Source organism: Bubalus kerabau, chromosome 11, assembly GCF_029407905.1.
Source record: "Bubalus kerabau isolate K-KA32 ecotype Philippines breed swamp buffalo chromosome 11, PCC_UOA_SB_1v2, whole genome shotgun sequence".
NCBI lineage: Eukaryota > Metazoa > Chordata > Mammalia > Artiodactyla > Bovidae > Bubalus > Bubalus kerabau.
Genome location: NC_073634.1, coordinates 109,089,559 through 109,101,399, shown reverse-complemented (window position 1 = coordinate 109,101,399; position 11,841 = coordinate 109,089,559).

The following is an 11,841-nucleotide window of genomic DNA, read 5'->3' as shown; positions in this document are numbered from 1 at the left end:
CAGTAGTTTTCTTTTTTGTGTTGTCTTCACCTGGTTTTGGTATCCGGGTGATGGTGGCCTTGCAGAATGAGTTTAGAAGTGTTCCATCCTCTGCAATTTTTTGGAAGAGTTTTAGAGGGATAGGCATTAGCTCTTCTCTAAATGTTTGACAGAATTCTCCTGTGAAGCCATCTGGTCCTGGGCTTTTGTTTTTTGGGAGATTTTTTTATCACAGCTTCAATTTCAGTGCTTGTTATTGGGTTGTTCATAATTTCTATTTCTTCCTGGTTCATTCTTGAAAGATTGAACTTTTCTAAGAATCTGTCCATTTCTTCCAGGTTATCCATTTTATTGTGATATAGTTGTTCATAATAGTCTCTTATAAGCCTTGCTATTTCTGCAGTGTCTGTTGTAACATCTCCTTTTTCATTTCTAATTTTGTTGATTTGATTCTTCTCTCTTTTTTTCTTGATAAGTCTGGCTAAAGGTTTGTCAATTTTGGTTATCTTCTCCAAGAACCCGCTTTTAGTTTTATTAATCTTTACTATTATTTCTTTCATTTATTTTTCCATTTGTTTCTGCTCTTTTATGATTTCCTTCCTTCTACTATGGGGGTGGGGGTGGATTGTTCTTCTTTTTCCAGTTGTTTTAGGTGTAAAGTTAGGTTGTCTATTCAACGTTGTTCTTGTTTCTTGACGTAGGATTGCATTGCTATCAACTTCCCTCTTAGAGCTGCTTTTGCTGCATTCCATAAGTTTTTGGTTGTCATGTTTTCATTATCATTTCTAGAAATTTATTTCCCTTTTTATTTCTTCAGTAACCTGTTGTTTATTTAGAAATGTATTGTTTAATCTTCATGTGTTTGTGTTTTTACAGGTTTTTTTCTTGTAATTGATATCTAGTCTCATAGTATTGTGGTTGGAAAAGATGCTTGATACGATTTCAATTTTCTTAAATTTACTGAGGTTTGATTTGTGACCCAAGATGTGGTCTGTCCTGGAGAGTGTTTCATGTGCGCTTGAGAAGAAAGTGTGTTCTTCATTTGGATGGAATGTCCTGAAGATATCGATGAGATCCAGCTCATCTAATGTGTCATTTAAGACTTGTGTTTCCTTATTAATTCTCTGTTTTGATGATCTGCCCATTGGCGTGAGTGGGGTGTTAAAGTCTCCTGCTCCTATTGTGTTACTGTCAATTTCTCCTTTTATGTCTGTTAGTGTTTGTCTTATGTACTGAGGTGCTCCTATGTTGGGTGCATAGATATTTACAATTGCTATGTCTTCCTCTTGGACTGATCCCTGGATCATTATATAGTGTCCTTCCTTATCTCTTGTAATCTTCTTTATTTTAAGGTCTATTTTGTCTGATATGAGGATTGCTCCTCCAGCTTTCTTTTGCTTCCCATTTGCAAGATATTTTTCCATCCTCTCACTTTCAGTTTATATGTGTCTTTAGGTCTGAAGTGGGTTTCTTGTAGTCAGCATATATGTGGGTCTTGTTTTTGTATCCATTCAGCCAGTCTGTGTCCTTTGGTTGGAGCATTTAATCCATTTACATTTAAAGTTATTATTGATATATATGTTCCTACTACCATTTTCTTTATTGTTTGGGGTTAGATTTTGTATCTCTTTTACTTGTCTTGCATTTCTTGACTATAGAAGTCCCTTTAATATTTGTTGTAAAACTGGTTTGGTGGTACTGAATTCTCTCAGCTTTTGCTTGTCTGAAAAGCTTTTGTTTTCTCCATCAATTTTGAATGAGATCCTTGCCAGGTAGAGTAATCATGGTTGCAGAATTTTCCCTTTCAGTACTTTAAATATATCCTGCCATTCCCTTCTGGCCTGCAGAGTTTCTGCTGAAAGATCAGTTGTTAAATGTATGGGGTTTCCCTTGTATATTACTTGTTGCTTTTCCGTTGATGCTTTTAATATTCTTTCTTTGTGTTGAGTCTTTGTTAGTTTGATTAGTGTGTGTCTTGGCGTGCTTCTCCTTGGATTTATCCTGTATGGGACTCTGTGCCTTTTGGACTTGATTGACTATTTCCTTTTCCATGTTGTGGAAATTTTCAACTATAATCTCTTCAAATATTTTCTCATACCCTTTCATTTCCTCTTCTTATTCTGAGACCCCTGTAATACAAATGTTGGTGCATTTGATACTGTCCCAGAGGTCTCTGAGACTATCTTCAGTTCTTTTCATTCTTTTTACTTTATTCTGATCTGCAGAAGTTATTTCCACCATTTTATCTTCCAGCTCACTGATTCGTTCTCCTGCTTCAGATATTCTGCTATTTATTCCTTCTAGAGTATTTTTAATTTCAGTGATTGTGTTGTCTGTCTCTGTGTGTTTATTCTTTAGTTGTTCTAGGTCTTTGTTCATTGGTTCTTGCATTTTATCCATTCTGTTTTGAAGGTTTTTGATCATCTTTATTATCATTATTCTGAATTATTTTTCAAATAGTTTGCCTACTTCTTCTTCATTTCTTTGGACTTCAGTGTTTCTAGTTTGTTATTTCATTTGTGCAATACTTCTCTGCCTTTTCATTACTTTTTTAACTTATTGTGTTTGAGGTCTCCTTTACCCAGGCTTCAAGGTTGGATTCTTTCTTCCTTTTGAAGAAAGATTGGTGCAGTGGTTTGTGTAAGCTTCTTATAGAGTGAGATTTGAGCTGAGTTGTTTTTTTTTCCCTCTGATGGGCAAGGCTGAGAGAGGTGTAATCTTGTCTGCTGTTGATTGGGTTTGTATTTTTGTTTTGTTTGTTGTTTGGATGAGGCGTCCTACACAGGCTGCTACTGGTGGTTGGGTGATGCCGGGTCTTGTGTTCAAGTGGTTTCCTTTGTGTGAGTTCTCACTATTTGATACTCTTTAGGGTTAGTTCTCAGAGAAGGCGATGGCACCCCACTCCAGTACTCTTGCCTGGAAAATCCCATGGACGGAGGAGCCTGGTGGGCTGCAGTCCATGGGGTCTCGAAGAGTCAGACACGGCTGAGCGACTTCACTTTCACTTTTCACTTTCATGCATTGGAGAAGGAAATGGCAACCCACTCCAGTGTTCTTGCCTGGAGAATCCCAGGGATGGGGAAGCCTGGTGGGCTGCCGTCTGTGGGGGTTGCACAGAGTTGGACATGACTGAAGCGACTTAGCAGCAGCAGCAGCAGGGCTAGTTCTCTGAGAGTCTAGGGCCTTAGAGTCAGCGTTTCCACTCCAAAGGCTCAGGGCCTGATCTCTGGTCAGAAACAAAGATTCCACAAGTGGTTTGTTATGGCTTTAAGTGAGAGTAAAACAAATATACAAAACCAAGAAACCAAAGCTAAACCCAGACAAATGGCAGTTACAAAATCAGGCAAATAATTAAAATAATGGAATATACACATATACATATACACCTATAAGCAAAACCAAAAGAGTCCAACAAAAATAAAGTACAATAGATTGACCTGATGAACAAAGGAAACCAAAAATTATATCTACCAGTTAAGAACAAAACTAACTAAAGCACAAACTGGAAAATAAAACTCCAGCAAGGTGCCAAGGCGGGGAATAAAGCAATGGAAACAAAAACTAAAAAATATGTTGAGGGGAAGGGAAAGAAAGAAAAGAAAGAAAGAATAGATATGCAAAGTTAAATAGAGGTAGATAAGATTTATATACATTAAAGATTAGCTTCAAGGAGAAAAGAACAGTAGGAAAAGCAAACAAGGGAATAAACGTAGAAAAAATAATAATAGGTTTGAAAAAATTTTTTAAAAGAGGAAGAGGAAAAAAAAAAAAAAAAGGAAAACTCCACAGAGCTGCAAAAGCCTAACGTAGAGGCAGAGATTTATAACGACAATAAAAAGTGTGATTGAAAAGAAAAAAATAAACTCTAAAGCTTAATTAGATTTCATAGTGCCAATAAAACTGACAGCTACAAGAAGTGGAAAAAGAAAAAAGGAAAGAAAAAGAAAAAAAATCCAAAAGAAACTACAGAACAAGTCAAAGCATATGAACAATCAACGTTTCTCTTGAGTCACGGCTGTCAGCGTCCCTGCCCTCGCTGGGAGTCACAGTCCACCCCACCTCGCTAGGACGCCCTCCAGCACTGTGCTGGTCTCTGGACCTGCTGTGCGGCAGCTCAGATTCTAAACTGGTCCTACTCCTGTGTGTTCTTGCCTCCCATGTCCACAGCTATCAGAACTGCATTTTCTTTTGTGGGAGCTTTCAGTGTCCTTTTATATATTCCATAGACACAGAGTCTGCCTAGTTGATCGAGTGGAATTAATCTGCAGCTTGTACAGCTGGTGGGAAGGTTGTGGTTCTTCTTCCTTAGCCACACTGCCCCTGGGTTTCAACTGTGGTTTTATTTCCACCTCTGCATGTGGGTGGTCCACTGGGGTTTGCTCCCGAGGCTGCCCTGGAGGACTTGGGTTTGCCCCTGTGAGGGCCCGGTGTGGAGGAGGTGCAGCTGCTTGGGTCGCAGGGTTCTGGCAGCAGGTACTCAGGGGGCTTGGCAGCCAGGGTAGTAGGAAACACAGTGCTCTAGACGGGTATGGCAACCAGTATCGGCCAATACACTCCAGGAGTCTTGCCTGGACAACTCCCCTCCTCCCTGACAGAGAAGCCTGGCAGGCCACAGTCCACAGGGCAGCAAAGAGTTGGACACAACTGAAGTGACCCCGTCATTTCATGCAAGACGTGTTTGGCTGGTGGCAGCTTGGCCCCAGCGAGGGCTGAGCATGAAGGCGGCGCAGCTGCTTCGGTCGCAGGGACCCTGGTGGTGCCGGGTGTGCGCGACACAGACTGCCTCCGCCGCGGGAGTTATGGGCCGATCAGAGTCTTTTTTCAAGCCTCTTGTAGCTGGCGATCAGAAGGCCTCTTTGGCCAGTCTTTTTCCATAGCTCTGCCCATTCAGGCACTTAGAGGGCTCCCTCGCCTGGGGTCCTTCTCTGTTGTTTGGCGCATCAGGCACATAGAGGGCCCCCCTGGGTGGGGTCCTACTCTGTAGATCGGTGCATCAGGCACTTAAAGGGGCACCCTGGGTGGAGTCCTGCTCTGTGGTTCTGTGCGTCAGGAGTTTGGCGGGCCAGCCTCTCTACTTTTCAGCTGCAGATGCTGGCTGTGGGGAGAGAGGCTATGGGGATGGCTCCACCCCTACACGTGACTCAGCAGTGTTGCCGTGCTTCCACGGCTGCCCGGCTTTCCTCCACAGGCATTTCCCACCACGATCTCCTCCCTCACATCCCCTCGATCCATCTCTCCACAGTCAACAGCAGCCCTCGCCCTGGGGTTGCTCCACAGTCCCTAAGCTCCAGCTCCCAGCTGCTGCACCTTCCAAGGGACCTGCGTCCCTGTCCGGAGTACATAGGGCTGCGGCAAGGACTGTCGATTCTCATCCCACTTAAGCTGTTGCAGCTTAGCTGTTTCACTCTCAGCCTTAAATGCTTCTCCTCTGACTCAGACAATTGCCCCGTTGCGGGGATCAGACCCCTGCTTCAGTCCCCTCACCCGCGAGGGCAGGTCCAGTCCTAGTAACTCTCCTGTCTTCCCCGCTATTTCCTGCATCCTCCCGAGTTTTGCGTGGTTCTGTATATTCTTTTCTGCTGCTCGGGTCCTCCTGTCGGCTCTCAGCTGGTGCTCCACATGCATGTCTGTGTCTGAAGGTGTATTCCTGCTGTGTTCATGGAGAGAGATATGCTCCACGTCCACCTATTCCTCCGCCATCTTGCACAGCCTGCTGTTTTTGCTGACTGTATAGAGCTTCTCCATCTTTGGCTGCAAAGAGTATGATCAATCTGATTTCTGTGTTGACCATCTGGTGATGTCCATGTGTAGTCTTCTCTTGTGTTGTTGGAAAAGGGTGTTTGGTGGCTCAGACGGTAAAGCATCTGCCTGCAATGCAGGAGACCCTGGTTCGATTCCTGGGTCGGGAAGATCCCCTGGAGAAGGAAATGGCAATCCACTCCAGCACTCTTGCCTGGAAAATCCCGTGGACGGAGGAGCCTGATAGGCTACAGTCCATGGGATCGCAAAGAGTCGGACACGACTGAGCGACTTCACTTTCACTTTCAAAGTGCGTTCTCTTGGCAAAACTCCGTTAGCCTTTGTCCTGCTTCATTCTGTACTTCAAGGCCAAACTTGCCTGTTACTCCAGGTATCTCTTGACTTCCTACTTTTGCATTCCAGTCTTCTATGATGAAAAGGACATCTTTTTTGGGTGTTAGTTCTAGAAGGTCTTGTAGGTCTTCATAGAACCGTTCAACTTCAGCTTCTTCAGCATTACTGGTTGGGGCATAGACTTGGATTACTGTGATACTGAATGGTTTGCCTTGGAAACGAACAGAGATCATTCTGTTGTTTTTGAGATTGCATCCAAGTACTGCATTTCAGACTCTATTGTTGACTATGAGGGCTACTTCATTTCTTCTAGGGGATTCTTGCCCACAGTAGTAGATATAATGGCCATCTGACTCCAGTCCATCTTAGTTCACTGGTTCCTAAAATGTTGATGTTCACTCCTGCTGTTACTATAGTCCATAATATTCTTGAAATATTTGAACATATGAGGAAACAATGATTATCAAGTGTTTAAGCAAGAACAGCAGCCATGCTGCGTACATATGGGCATACATTTGTTTGCTTTTACCCTGGAAAATATACACCAAGACGCAAAAAAGACTATCATATAAATGATTTAGAAATAAATCTTAAAAAAAAAGACTGTGTGAGCTCTCTACATATGAAACAAGAAATCATTGCCGAGAAGTATTTTAAAACATAGACTCACAGAAGCTAAGCCAAGCTCAGAGGTGAGAAAATTTGATATTACAATGATTCATAGGTTCCATGAAACCCTAACCAGAATCCTCAGGGTTCAGGAGGAACTTGTCAGGCTGACTCTAAAATTGTTGTGAAAAATACAAAGGACTGAGAACAGGTGGGGACTGGGTGGGAGTAGGTGCTGCCCAAGACCCCAGACTCAGCACTGCCCATGGTGGGCCCGAGAGGTGGCCCAGGGTCTGCAAGACCCGGCTGATGCCAGAAGCCGCCTGGCTCAGGGCACACTGAAGAACACATGGAAATTACAACAAAATTCAATCCCACGTCACATGACACACAAAATTCACTTGGTCAGGGGAAGTCTGCAGGCCAAACAGTTCTCATTCTTGAGCATAATATGGGTGCCTGCCTTCCTGCCTTCAGGGGTAAAAAAGGGTTTCTTAAAAAGGACACAAAAAGCCAAAAAAAAAAAAAAAGTAATATACATGAAAACATTAAAATTGGGAACATGTGTTCGTCAGCTACAGGAGAGGAAAGACAAGGAGGAACATCCCATTGCCACACACACCATCAGCAGCAGGCTTGTCTCCAGAAGCTGTCAACATGTGCAAGGGGAAGTGTCCATCGCTCAGTCGTGTCTGGCTCTTTGTGACCCCATGGACTGTAGCCCGCCAGGCTCCTCTGTCTGTGGGATTCTCCAGGCAAGAACACTGGAGTGGGTGCCATTTCCTTCTCCAGGGGAATCTTCTTGACCCAGGGATCAAACCTGGGTCTCCTGCATTGCAGGCAGATTCTTTACTGTCCAGGCCACCAGGGAAGCCCCCAGAATCGTGAGGCATTTAGAAAACAGGAGGAAACAGACAACCTACTGTATAGCCCAGGGAGCCATACTCAGCATCCGGCAGTAACCTGCGATGGGAGAGAGCACCCTGGGAGAGGGCACGTGTCTACATACAGGCTGCTGTCCTCCGGACACTGACACGGCTTTGCAAATCAACAAGGTTTTAACAAAAAACAAATTTTTTTTAAGAAAAAAGAAGAAGACAACCCACTTCAAAATGTTTAAGAAACTTGAACAGGCACTTGATAAAAGTCATCCAGGACATGCAAGCTAAAACCTCCAGGAGACGCCTCTGGCAACACCGACTGTCAGTGTGTCTGTGGTTCGAGAGGGACTCTCCTGGGTGCTGCCGTGAGGGTGCGTCTCTGGGGACAGTGCAGCTTAGTGACTGAGACCCCAAATTCCACCCCAAGGTATACACACGGTTCTCTTCCCTAGGGCTGCCCTGACAGCCCCCCAGACAGCGTGACTTAAACAAGCATGTTACCTCTCAGCCCTGGAGGGCCGGCGTCCGGGTGCCGCTGCGGATGGCCGGCTTCCCCCTGGGCCTCCCTTCTGTGTACAAGCTTCCCAGGTGGCACGGTGATGAAGAACCCACTTGCCAACGCAGGAGACACAAGAGACACGGGTTCAATCCCTGGATCAGGAAGATGCCCCGAAGGAGGAAATGGCCACCCACTCCAGTGTTCTTGCCTGGAGAATCCCATGGACAGAGGAGCCTGGCAGGCTACAGTCCATGGGGTTGCAGACAGCAGGACACTCTGAGTGCTCCCCTCTGTGCATGTCTGCCTGGGTCTAAACTTCCCATTTTTATAAGGACACCAGTCACACTAAATGAGGGCCCACCTCAAAGTCCTCAACTTAACTTGATTACCTCTGCAAAGACCTTTTCTCCAAATAAGGTCATATTCTGAGGTGCTGGGATTAATACCCAACATATTAATTTTGGGAGGACACAGTTCAAGGCATAAGAGTACCCAAACTGCTGTGCATGCCCCGTGCACAGAGATGTGTGCAGAAATACTTAGGGTGGTGTTACAACAGCAAAAATAATGCAAACGCCAAGTGCCGGTGGTGAGATGGATAAAGAAGACACGGTAGATCCCTAAAACAAAACACACCGCAGAAAATGGAAACTAGACTGCACGTTGCAACAGGGGTGTGTCTCACGAACACTGTGCTGATCCGAGACCAGACACAGAATAAACACACCGCCTGGCTCCACGGGTGCGCGCTCTGCCCACAGGCAGAGTGAAGCAGAGACGGAGAGGTGTCCCGAGCGGAGGACTAAAGAGCTCAGAAAGCCTTTCCCGAGAAAGCTGGAACACAAGCGGAAATTTCAGGACCTTGGGAATTGATTAAAGGCATTGGGAATGCTTATTCAAGAAAAACGGTGGGAGCTCAGAGAGCACCCATGGGAACCTACAGCAATTTTGCCAGGGTCGTCCTGCCACACCTCCCCCCAACTGTCCTCACATAGGAGAGGCATCTGGATGGGCCGCCAGGCACAGCCACCCCACTGCTGGGGCTGACCTCCCGGGGAGTGACCTGAGAAGATCTATTACCAGCCAGAGTGGCCGTGGCCACACTAAAGCCAGGAGACATGCAAACAAGAAAGTATAACACGTACACAACGGGGTCATTAAAAGTCATTAAAAACTGTCTCTGAGGGAGTTCCCCTGTGGCCCACTGGCTAAGGATTCCGGGCTTTCACTGTCATGGCCCAGATTCAATCCCTAGTCAGAGAACTAAAATCCTGCAAGCCATGTGACTTGGCCAAAAAAAGAAAACTATGTTTTTTTATTAAAAACAACCCCAAAAGTGTTTCTGACAGAGCGTAGATGTTGGACTTAGCACAAAGGGACTTCAAAGCAGCTATTTTAAATATTTTAAAAAATGTAAATGATGAAAGAAGAATTATGTTTACATTTCTGAGTGTGTGTGTGTGGCGGGGGGTGCTTCCTGATGCTCAGCAGGTGAAGAACCTGCCTGCAATGCAGGAGACGCAGGAGATTCAGGTTTGACTCCTGGGTCAGGAAGATCTCTTGGAGGAGGAACTGGAAACCCACTCCAATATTCTTGCCTGGAGAATCCATGGACAGGGGAGCCTGACAGGTTACAGTCGATGAGGTCGCAAAGAGTCAGACACAACTTAGCAACTAAAGCAACGACAACAACATTTACCGAATTCTTAACAAGCACAAAGGAGAGCTAAAAAGGGCACCTGGTCCCTTCCTGCCACCAGCCTGAGACTCAGAATGTCAACGTGGGCTTAGATGCCACAGCACACAGGTGCCTGCCCTGCGGCCCAGAGGTTAGGACACGGATGGCAACGTGGGGCTTGCAGGCTTAACCCCTGGTCAGGGTACCTAAGATACCACATGCCATGCAACCAAGCCAAAACTAAAGTAAATCATGATTTTTAAAAGGCTACAGCACGCGGTGGAGGCCAGGTGGAGCAGACGGTGCTCCCCCCATCCGACATCTTGTGCATACCCCGGTGAGGCCAAAGCCCTGACCTGCAACCACTTCAAGACCCACCTGGACGTCAGCCCCATAACTTTACAACCTGAATCCCCAATGTGTCGCCGGACTTGCCCTCAGCGACTGTGGACTATTTCAAAACCTGCAAAAGGAGACGTTCATTCCGAGAAAAACTCCACGCATTTTGTACATTCCTGGAAAAGGTACCCACACAATGCTCTTTTGGGTGCATAATCCCATCACTTCTAGAAAAAAAAATTGAGGAACCCTATAATGGCACCCCACTCCAGTACTCTTGCCTGGAAAGTCCCGTGGATGGAGGAGCCTGGTGGGCTGCAGTCCCTGGGGTCGCTAAGTCGGACATGACTGAGCGCCTTCGCTTTCACTTTTCGCTTTCACGCATTGGAGAAGGAAATGGCAACCCACTCCAGTGTTCTTGCCTGGAGAATCCCAGGGACGGGGGAGCCTGGTGGGCTGCTGTCCATGGGGTCGCACAGACTCGGACACGACTGAAGTGACTTAGCAATAGCAATAGCAATAACCACCCAGTAGCCTCCAAAGGCGAGAGGGTGGAGACCACCAGTTCACACGCCCGGATAGTCACCAGGCGCTGGGCACGTCTCCCTTCCTCTCCTCTGGCACATCGTGTGGCAGAAACGCTGCCGAAGGTCACGGACGAGCCCCAGAGCAACACGCGGAGGGCGCGTGCTCGCCTACGGCTGAAGCTGCCCAGCTTTGAGCGCGGAGGAATCTGGCTGCGGGCGCTCCTCTTCCCGAGCTGTACTGACCCCTTCTGGAAGCACTGAGTACTGCAGCTGCCGCCGAAGGCTGCAGTTCGTCCGTCAAGGCTGCAGGGGACCCAAGCGCCCCCTCCGGCTGCCATCTCCCCTGGCAGTCAGGGTTTGTGCGCAGAGCTTCACACCAGAAAGACCCAGGTGTGTCCCCAGGTTCCACTGCAGTCTCCATCGTTCTGGCTTTGACTGATCCTCGTGCAGCAAGAGCTGACTCCCAGCTTGGCATTCTAAAGAAAACGTTGCTGTGCGACCCTTCATCTCAGCCACTGACGCTTCCAGAGCAAGTCTGAGGCTTTGCCCCTGGATCTTCAAAATGCTTCTGTGGGCTTCCATCACTTTTCACTGTTTGCAAACATTTCTTCAGTAAGAGACGATGCTTTGGTTCTAAAACTTTCAAGACTGAAAATAATATTTCTTTGTAATAAGTGATTCCAAGACAAAAAAAAATAAGCAAATGGAAAATCTGGAGATAAAAGACACAACCGAAATGAAAAATCCACAAGATTCTGTCAAGAACAACTGGACATCCACATGAAAAAAAAAAAGTTAATCTAGACCCAAAACACACCCTTCATAAAAAGTAATTGATAATGGATCAGGCCCCAAGGTAAAATGCAAAACTACAAAACTTCTTCCAGATAACACAGGAGGAAATCTAGATGACCTTTGGTTGGGCGATGACTTTTGATATACAAAACCAAAGGCACAATCCATGAAAGAAAGAATCAATAAGCTCATTACTTCATTAAAATTAAAACCTTCTGTTCTGGGAAAAACACTGTCCAGATAATAAAAAGACGAGCCACAGACTGAGAGAATATCAGCAAAAGACTTACCTGATAAAGAACTGTTACGAAAAAAAACCCTGCTATCTAAAACATACCAAGAGGGACATCCTTTGTGGTCCAGTGGTTAAGAATCCGCCTGCCAATGCAGGGGACACCAGAGGATTCCACACGCTGTGGAGCAACTAAGCCCTCGTGTGAC